The sequence below is a fragment of the Pteropus alecto genome, unplaced genomic scaffold, assembly GCF_000325575.1.
Source record: "Pteropus alecto unplaced genomic scaffold, ASM32557v1 scaffold106, whole genome shotgun sequence".
Lineage (NCBI taxonomy): Eukaryota > Metazoa > Chordata > Mammalia > Chiroptera > Pteropodidae > Pteropus > Pteropus alecto.
The window spans coordinates 11,396,232-11,406,779 of NW_006442103.1; positions in this window are offsets into that span (position 1 = coordinate 11,396,232).

Here is a 10,548-nt window from a genome sequence, read left to right on the forward strand (position 1 = left end):
CTCTTCCCCTCGCCCCCCCCTACCTCAGGACATTTGTCCTAGCCAGTATTGGAGACAGAGGCTTGGCTTTAAATTTTCCTTCCTTTCCTGAAACAGAGAGAATTCCAACTAGTTGAATGTTTTATATCCAAGAATTTGCGCTGAGTTAGGCATTGCTGAATCTTAGCCTACAAAAACACAGTGGATTCAAAACCCAGCTCTACCCCTTAGGGCTGTGCGAGTTTGGGCACCTTATTTTAATTCTTTTGAGCCTATTTCCATATATGTACTATAATAAGACTGAAATAGATTAATAAAAGCTATTTCAAAGAGTTGTCAAGAGGAGTCGATAAAATAAATTTATAAACTCCTGGCACCTCGCCCAGCAGCTTATAGTGGGTTCTTAGCGAGTTAATGAACTTTCTGTTGCCGTGCGAATTACTCATTTGTTTGGTTTGCATTCTCCTTCATTCTTCACATCAAAAAGTTCAGAGCTTCTTATTAAAATCAGTGTTCCTCTCAGGATTGGCTCCATAACTACTCTATTGGTAATAACAGCAAACATTAGTTGAGCAGTTACTATGCTATGGAGACTTGTCCTTTGTGCATCTTAACACATCTCTGTCAGGCAGGTATCATTATTGTCCTATTTTAGAGATAAATAGACTTAGGTTAAATGACTTGACCAAGAATACACATGTACTAAATGGAAGAGCCAGGATTTGGACCCAGGCAGGCTGGCTCCACCGTCACCGCTTTGAACCTGTTTGCTACACCTGCACAAATTGTTCAGTGGACCGCAGGTGCCACTGCTGGGGACTTTTCCTGAACCTACAACAGACTCGTATGGTGCTTGCTTCCCCAGAGTCTGGTTTTCAATTAGCCACACTGCACTGATCATTTGATATCTATCATCGATTCAGCACTTGCCTACTTTATACCAGACACTTGGCATTTATTATGTCTAATCCAGGATTTCTCAACCTCAGCTCTATTGACATTTTGGACCAGATAATTCTTTGTCGTGAGGGTCCGTCTGAGTGTTAAAAGATGTTTAGGAGCATCCGTGGCCTCTAGCCACTAAATACCAGTAGCACCCAGCCACCCTCAAGTTATAATGATTAAAAATGTCACTACTCATTGCCAAATGTTCCCCGGGAGGCAAAATCACTCCTGGTTGAACACAACCGCTCTAAATGAGAAGTTTAAAGTTCAGAGAGGTTAAGTAATTTTCTCAAAGTCACAAGGCTGGCAGCCAGCAGAGATAGAATCTGAACCAGAGTTTGCCGGACACCAAGACCAAGTATTTGTCACTGTATCATGCTCTCTCCTAGTTCTAAATAAGGAAGGTAGGTGTGAACTCAACCCTAAAATCTATTTGTCCAGAAGGAATAGCATCAATATACTCCGATTCCCCACCCCCAAGACTGTTCAAATTCTGAAATTACCACCTCTCGCTGCTTCTTATCTGAGCAGAATCTAGATCTTAGATTTTTGGAGCTAAATCAACTGAGACCTAGGCCACCCTGCCAAGCTTAGGAATTTAAGATCTCCTTTGCAATCCTGTGTCACTTGAGTGTGCCATGAGGCTTGGTTTGGGCGCCTACTTCACAGGTTCTTCTGGAAGCATGAGAAGGCTGAGGTCTTGAGAAATACTAGCAGGTCTTCCGGTATCTTATCTTCAGCCACTGTCTAGAAAAATGCTGAGGCCAGAATCACAACTCAAACTTCTGCCTGACTCTCATCTCCTTTTGGTTCCAAATTCGTTGATTAAAATCTTTACTGACATAAAATGGACTGAATTTGCAAATTACACCACTTCCCGTGACACAGAATGATGCGTAATTGAAGAGAGACTGCCAGGCACATGAAGTTGCGTACAGTAACACTCATCGACAGCGGAATCGAACGAACCCCGAGCCTAGAATTCTTTCATTATCTCATATTCTCTGACTCCTTCCTCTAGCATTTCCTCTTCTTTGCTGAACCCCGTTGTACACAGACAGTTTTATCGCTGTTAATGTACTGTGCATTAGGAAACAGGAACTGCTTTCCATAGGGCCGTCTTCACGCACGGGCAAAAGTGAACTACCAAGAGTAAATTCTTCAGGAAACAAAATAAGTCATCACAAAGAGTAGGTTCACTGCCAGAGCCCGCTTGTTTTCCTTTATGAAGAAAAAGACAGCTAATCGCAGCTGCTACCCATGATAGCAAAGTCCGAAAGCCTTGGCACAAGAACTGTGTGGGCAGAAGCTGCCATCTCATCGTCGCTCAAGAGCCCGCCAGCCTACCATTGCGTGTCTCCTGACTAGAGATATCGCAGAAGAATTTTCATTGTGAGATCATAAAATCCACAGACTCCCAAACGAGTCAGTAGGAAGATGGTGGCAAAATGGTGAGAACAACTTTCAGTGTCCAATGCAAGAATCTGAAAGATTAGGTCTTCCACTTGAAGGTTCTATAATCTCTCAACCACGTTAACAGAAGCGAAGGTGACAGTTAGTGGGAGAGGTGTAGAGACTGACTCAGAGGGGCTTGTCACTGGAACCAAGAGAATATATTTTGGACTCAAGCCATTCATTTTTCAAACATATGTTAAAGCAGTGTTTTTCAAACTACAGGGATCAACCATCAGTGAATTACGAAATCACTCTAGTAGATTGTGATCAAAGTATATTATCAATTAAACAGAATGGAATCGAATGGATATATTAGATTACGTTGCGCATAGTAAGAGTAATTTTGTTTCAGTTCTATCTTTGAGTAGATGGCGAGTAGCAATCTAAAATGAATTCCTTTTGTTTTACACCCTTATTGAAGTATAATTAACATGCAATAAACTTCACATACTTAAAGTGCACAATTTGATCAATTCTGACATATGTATACACCTGTGAAATCATCACCGCAATCAAGATGCCATATCCATTGCTCCCTAAAGTTTCCTCCTGCCCCGTTGTGATCCCTCCTTCGACCCCTCCCTACTCCCACCTACTGATCTGCCCTCTGTCACTATAGTTTGTACTTTCTAGAAAATCGTGTCAATGGGGTCATACAGTAAGTATGCACTCTTGTATCTGGCTTCCTCCAATCAGCGTAATTATTTTGAGATTCATCTATGTCGTCGTTTCATCACTAGCTCCTTCACTGTTATTGCCGAGTAGGACCCCATCAGGTGGATCTTTCACGATTTACTTAGGCATTTCCGGTGTCCAGTTTGGGACTATTACAGATAAAAGTGCCATAAGCATTCACCAACTTTACATAGACATATGTTTCTTGGATAAAGATCTGGTTACAGAATGACCGAATCATATGGTAGATGTGTATTTAGCATCTTCAGAAATTGCCAAACCATATTGTAAAGCGATTGTGACATTTAACATTCCCACCAGTAACGAATGAGAGTTCCAGTTCCTCTACATGGGTCTTTGCCAATGCTTGAAAAGGTCAGTTGCTTTCCTTTTAGCCATTCTAGTGGTTACGTAGTGCTGTCTGTTGTTTCAATTTGCATATCCTTGATGACTGATGAGGTTGAGCATTTTTTCATGTGCATATTGACATTTGTATATCTTCTTTCTGGAGTCACTGTTAAATCGTTTGCTTATTTTTTAATTGAGTTATTCACATTCTTATGGAGTTGTTAGAATTCTCTATATTTTTATTTACAAATCCTTTTTCAGATATATGTTCTGCAAATATTCTCTTCCAGTCTGTGGCTAACCTTTTTATTTTAACGGTGCCTTTGAAAACCAAAGGTTTAATTTCGATTATTTATTTTTGCTTATATGTCCGGTTTACTTATTTTTACTTGTATAGTTTGTCCTTTCTGTGTCATATTTGAAAAATCTTCACCAAAGCCAAGGCCACTACAACTTTCTCCTGTGTTTTTTTTTCCTAGAATTGTTCTTGTTTTAGGCTTACATTCAAGTCTATGATCTCTTTTGAGTTAACTTTTGTATATGATATGAGGTAAAGTTTGAGGTTCATTTTATTACACATGGCTATCCAATTGTTCCAGTACCATTTGTTGAAAAGATTCTCCTTTCCTTATTCAGGGGCCTTGGTATCTTTTGCAAAAATCAATTGACGATGTATGTGTGGGTTTGATTTCCGGACTCTATTCTGCTCCATCGATCTATGTGTCTGTCTTTACACCGATCTCACCCCATCTCAATCGCTGCGGTTCTGTAGTCAATCTTTAAATCAAATAGTGTTAGCACTGCAACATTTTTCTTCTTTTTCAAAATTGTTTTGACTATTTTGCGGGCCAAATTTGTAGGACACAAATTTGCTCTGGGACCCCTTTATTTATTTTTCTGGTGGTCCAGGGTGTCTGGAGAGATCTCCTCTAATGGCATATTTTAAATGAATCATTTTTTTCCTATAAGCCTTCTTTACTGTCCAACTTTTGCATCTGTACACAGTAATAGAGAATACGAGGATGTGGATGATTTTTGCCTTGATCTCCGATGACACATCTTTGCTCTTGATGATCATTCTTAATTCTCCCATTGTGCCCTTCTGAGTCTTGGCCGTCCCTTGATTTCTTGGCTACAGTCTCTATTCGAATTGATGACTGAACCAAGCTAAGCAAAATCTTGAACATGTTCAATGTCTTATAGTCTATATTAATGTCATGTGTTATGGAACTACTTAATTAGAAAATAGTTCCTATTTGCATTTGAAAGGGCAATGTACCCTTTATAATGTACAAATTTAATATATACATTAACCAACTTTGGAGTCGATCAGACCTGTGTTCAAATCTCACCTCTGCCACAAACGAGTGGCTCTGGATAAGACTTTTTTTCTGATTGTTAGTTTTATCCATTTATAAAATGGTGATGATATTCCCTGTTGCCAGCATTTTATTGTGAGAAATATTCAATATGACTCCATGATACTCACTCAATAAATATAGCGGTCACTACTACAGTGGTAGCTATCTAGGTATGAAACAGTGACCTCAGGAAGGAGATAGGAAGGTGCTACCTCTTCCCACTCGTCAAAATGAACATACATCATGCTCTCAAAAGAAATCTATCCGACTCAGGAAAAACTAAGAAAATCTCATTCATATTCCAAAAAATCATAATTGTCAGAAACATCCCAAGTTAGGATAGCTGTTCGTGGAGGCGACCTTTTCCAGAGACTCAGCCTTTCTTATAACGGTGCCCCACACATGAGACCCTGAAGCCACCCAAGGCTGAGAGCACTGCCTGGCCACTAGGAAGTGCATGCTGGAAAGGCCCTGTGTGAAAGGCAGGAGCACGCTCCTTCCTCCAGAGACCTCGGCTCTAGTTCAAGGGTAGAGGTAGACGAGCTGATAGCAGATCTGGTAGAGAAGCTACTGGGATCTGCTGGAGTGGAACCACCTCACAGAGGCCTGTCACCGGGCCAGCAAGGTGTCCCAGCAGCTGAAACTGATCCCTGACCTAGCACGCTAGTGTGCAGTGAGTGGCCTTGTTTATCTGTACTGCTGGGTAGAGGGCAAGATCATTTACATTTGCATTTTTCAGAGACAGAGAACTCACTTCTGCTTTAAAATAGCACTTTTTTTTTCTAAACCAAAATACCTGGACTCAGGATGAAGACAAGTGTGTTATGACTGAAATTCTCCCTGGGACCCTCTGACCACCCATCCCCCCCAAAAGACATTCCTGGTTAACTTAAAAGTGTGCAAAATACTTCGTTTCTGTCCATGGAGAACACAGATTTTTCCCACCACTGAGACTTCACATTAAAGCTGACAGGATCAGAGCTCCCCGGTCCTCACCACACTTTGATGCACCGATTAAACAAACTCCTTTCCCTTCTCTGTTGCGTCGACTGGTTCCTCAGTCCTCTTTCTCGTTCCTCTCTCCTTTTTCTCTTCATTTTTTTTTCCGTAGTAAAATACACCTAACATAATATTTACCATCTTACCCATTTTAAGTACATAGTTCGGTGGTGTTAAATGCATTCGCATTGTTGCACAGCCACCACCACCATCCATCTACCAAACTCTTCATCTTGCAAAACTGAAACTGTAGCCATTAAACGCTAACTCCCCACCCTGCCCTCCCCCTAGCCCTTGGCGAGCGCCATTACGCTCCCTGTCGCTATGATTTCGGCTACTCTAAGTGCCTCATGTCCACCCTTCTTTCCCAGTCATCTCTTACTCTTTCCTTTCTATTCATAAACTGAGCCCAGTTCTCATTCTCTCCTCCTAGAAACAGGATCTGTTTAATCTCTTCCTTTGACTAGGCTACCACAGATTCAATGGTTGTCTACAGCCCTCAAAGAATTTTTAAAGACTTTAAACAAATAATAAGATAGTTTAAGAATAATGCCCCAAAATACAGCGGTATGCGTTATAAAAATTAAATTACCTCCCTTGTCCTTCGTCTCACCTGCCATTTTCACACTTCTTAGCTAATCATTGTTAATAGTTTGCTGTGTATTTATTTGTTCTAGAACTGTTCTATGCTTACATGGCGTTTCTAGTACAGCATATCATTGGTTAAATTAATAATAGACACTCTGGAGCCAGGATGCCTGGGTTTAAATACTGACTTTGCCACTTAGTTGGGTGACCTTGAGTAAGTTACTTCTCTGCACTCTAATTTCTTCATATAAAATTGAGATAATATTATCATCCATTTCGTGGGATTGTTTTGAGGATTAATAAGTTAACAACTGTAAAACACTTAGAACAATGCCTGGTGTATAATAAGCACCATAGAAATATTATTATGCATTTTATTGTTATTATGCAGGTGTTTCTTCTTTATTACGCAATGGGATCATATCACGCACACAGTTCTGCAAGCTTATTTCACCTAATAAATATGCCATGGGTGTCTTTCAATATTCATTTAACCTCACTTGTAATGATGACACAGCATTCATCTGTAAGAGTTGGAGTTATTTTTAAATCCAGGATACAGGAAACTAGAGCACATGACAACATATCATGGAATATGTCCTAGGATGATAATCTTGGGATCCTGGGTTGTGAGCATGTGTAGGGAGTGACGCATCAGAATTGGTGTTCGCTTTTGTCTCTGTTGAGCTCCTGAAGGACAAGACTGATTTCCTTCCATGTTCTGAGAGCTGGTGATTGCGCAGTCTCACTCATACAGGTTTGGCCTTTACCGTTGCTATTTTTATTGATCGATTCTTATAAAGGACCCTCTCCAAACATGGCTTTCCGGTCAGCCCTTGGAAAGGAAGTCATCTCCTTCCTGCCCCTTCCCATGACCTGGAGTGGAAAGGGCTGATCCCTCAGGGGAAATCTACGTATATAACCTGGCAGGAAAGGAGGCTTTGAGAGCACGAGTGACGGAAGTATAAAATAAATAAATGAGCCAGCGTGTGAGTGTGTGTGTATACACGTGTGTGTGTGTGCATACGTGTATATTGCCTGTGTGTGTGTATGTGTGCGTACTCGACGCCGTGATTTCTTCTCTTACTGTCCACTCCTATTTATTTTCCCATTACTTTCTGCTCATCTTACATCTGAGAACCGGAGTATAATGAAAACGAACAGTCAGGAACCGTATCCAGAACTAAACCACAACATAGCTCTCAGGAACTCAGGAAACTAAGAGGCATGAAAGTTAAGGGAACACCCCGCTTACAGGAAATTAGTATCGTGTCCAGCTCTGAGTACCACACTTGAGCTCTAGAAATCCTGCTGCCATCATCCAGCTTCTGGACGCACAACAGCTTCATTGTGTACAAAGAAAAAACTGAGCTAAAGCTTTCCTGCAAGCGTATTTGAACTTGGACCTCCGGTGCAGAGATTAGCAGCCAGCTCCCAGCCAAGGCAGCCCCTCCTCTCCTCTCCTCTCCTCTCCTCTCATCTTTGCAAGAGAATTTAGTTCCATTTAAGTCCAGGGGACATGGCAAAAACAACACTCCAAACACCACTTCCATTTTTGGCAACGGGATCCTTCAAACAGTGAGAAATAGCCCTTCCGCTCACTGGTCCTTTAGATTTTCTCTGTATCTCATACATTAGTGTTCTTGCTCACTTCAGAGGGAAGGAATGAGCCTGAAGAGCTGGGGTTCATTTAAAAATTTTTTTTTAAGGAGAAAGAATGCCAATATTGACCAAAAGAACAGAGTCATCGATTATTAATGCTTAAAGCACATTAGCTAGTCACCAATCACCTCTCTCATTTTTCAGAGAAGGAAACTGAGGCCACAGAGGTTAACGGCCTGAGCAGCACTTTGAGAGGTACCCCCAGGACTAGCCATCTTAGGATACCAGAAGGCTGAAAGCCACGCCTTCTTCTCCCCTACTGACTTGCATGATAAACTGCCCATTAACGTTTACTGACAAATCACTATGTACTAAGTCATGGACTCAGGAGAAGGAAGCAAAATTTGCCCCTGCAGGAGCTAATTTCTTTTTCTTTGAACCCACTTCATTTCCCATATTCCTTATCCCCACCAATCCTTAAAGTCATAGTCATGTTTCACGTTCACTGTTTTTCAATACATCAAGTGCTGTTGATTATCCATTTAAATATTCTATTATTCTCTCAACAGACCTTTATCTTCTGACCATGTGCCAAGCACTGTCCCTTTCCACTGGGGTACCTTCCTTTTTTCTCCATTCCTTCTATCATCTCTCCAAATCCCAGGCTTTATTTCCTTCCAATTGACTGGTATGTGTAAGAACTACCTGGCTGCCTCCAGGCCAGCCTCTCTGCTCCAACATGTCATGTCTGACGCGAGCGTCTTGAACAACTCATAGGTCACACCGCCCTGCTCCTCAGCCTGCGGTTACTTGCTTTCTGTTACCCACCAATTAAGGTCCAAATTCTTCCCCCTTGTTTTCATTATCCTGCAACCGCCTTATGCCCAAACATATTTCTCCAGCATTTTCACTTAACTCTTCTTTAATTGGTAAAATTTCACCCATCCCTTAATGTCTGAGATCAAGTATCACCTACTCTCTGAAAAGCTTCTCTTCCCCAACATCCCATTGTTTCTCCTAACTCCTCCCTGGGCACGCTCGTCTCGTACAGGACTAGTCAAAATGCAGGTTATCTGTTCATCCGCTGGCTTCTCACCTGGACCCTGAGCTTTTTGAACGCAAGGCTCATCCTTTTTATTTTGTATTCCACTGTCCAGCAGAGTGGAGATGCTCAGTAAATATCCTGCATAGAATGAATAAATAGCCCCTAGCACTGAGTCCTCCACAGGTACTCGAGGAAGACTCGTGAGCACCTGAAGGTAACCCGACTTCGGAGCTCGGTGTCGCAAGCAGGACTGTAAATAGCAATTATGACGCAAAACATATTTTCGGAAGACCATTGTTATTTAAAGGAGAAATGTCCCTTTTTCTGTAACAGAGGCCAAAGAGACTTGAAATCCAAGTAGCACTTCGAAAGTTGTCCCCAGGACAAGCTGTTTTAGGTCACAAGGGTGTTCTCCTTTCTAGGGAAGCCTTCCTTTTTGACACTGGAAAGAAGGTCATCTAAACTCACTCGTAAATACTAAGGAATAAAAATATTATATTTCTGAGGGAAACAATCCTACTTTACCAAGCCTAAGGAAGACATGTTTAACCTGGAGTTAATAAATTTTAAGGAAAGTTAAAAGAGTATAATTAGCAACATGAGACATGAGGGGGCCGTGATAACCAGGATTAAAATAGATGTGATCTTTTTTGTTCGGCCACTTTAATTACTATTCATTTACTCAAGAGTATCTTCCCCCCCCCCCCCCCACCCCGTGCGCTTACTCCCAGAGTGGCCCTCTTATTATTTTATTTAAATACTTTCCTTAAAAACATAAGCATTTAAGATTCTAAAACTACTCATTGGCTATTTGTCAACTTATATAGCATTTCCATAGTTTTTAAAAGAATAGTTGTGTTGGAAAATCGAGCTTATCGGGGTGATGTCTTGAGTGATACCAGTCATTAAAATACACTTCCTGTGATATGCAGAAAATGACACGAATTCTACTAAAAAAAAACCCCCACACAATTTGTTCTTCTGGAATTAGATCTCATATCAAACATTTATCAAATACATTTGATAAGTATGCTGCAAGGATGTTAGCTGGCAACCAATCAACTCCCCCATTTTCAATGGACATTTTAATGGACAAGATACTATGCAGAAAAACACATTGTACCCAAGTGACTTCTTGCTCTCAAATTTTTCAACTACAGAAGGAGGATTTGAGTTGAGAAGTTCATTACTCACACCCTTCCTTCACATGTGTGCAGAAATTGAGAGGTCTTTCCATTATCAAGTTCACTTTTTAGACCTGGCACATGTCCGGTGTGGCTAGTGTCTCTGAGCAGAATATGAGAAGGAGGCTCTTGATGGGGATGCCTCTCTTTGGTTGTGGCTGCTAAATCAGCCTGCTCCTGGCATCTGGCCCTGTGTGGTAGGCACCTACTACTATGTATTTTGCCCTGAATGCATCTGTTCATCTTTGCTGTCCCAGGCTCCAAGCCCACTGAGTCTCCTCTGGGTTTAGAACGATATTGCCTACAAAATAATTGCAACATCTATACTCGTTGGCATGCATTCAGAGAAACATTCTCAGGAATTAAA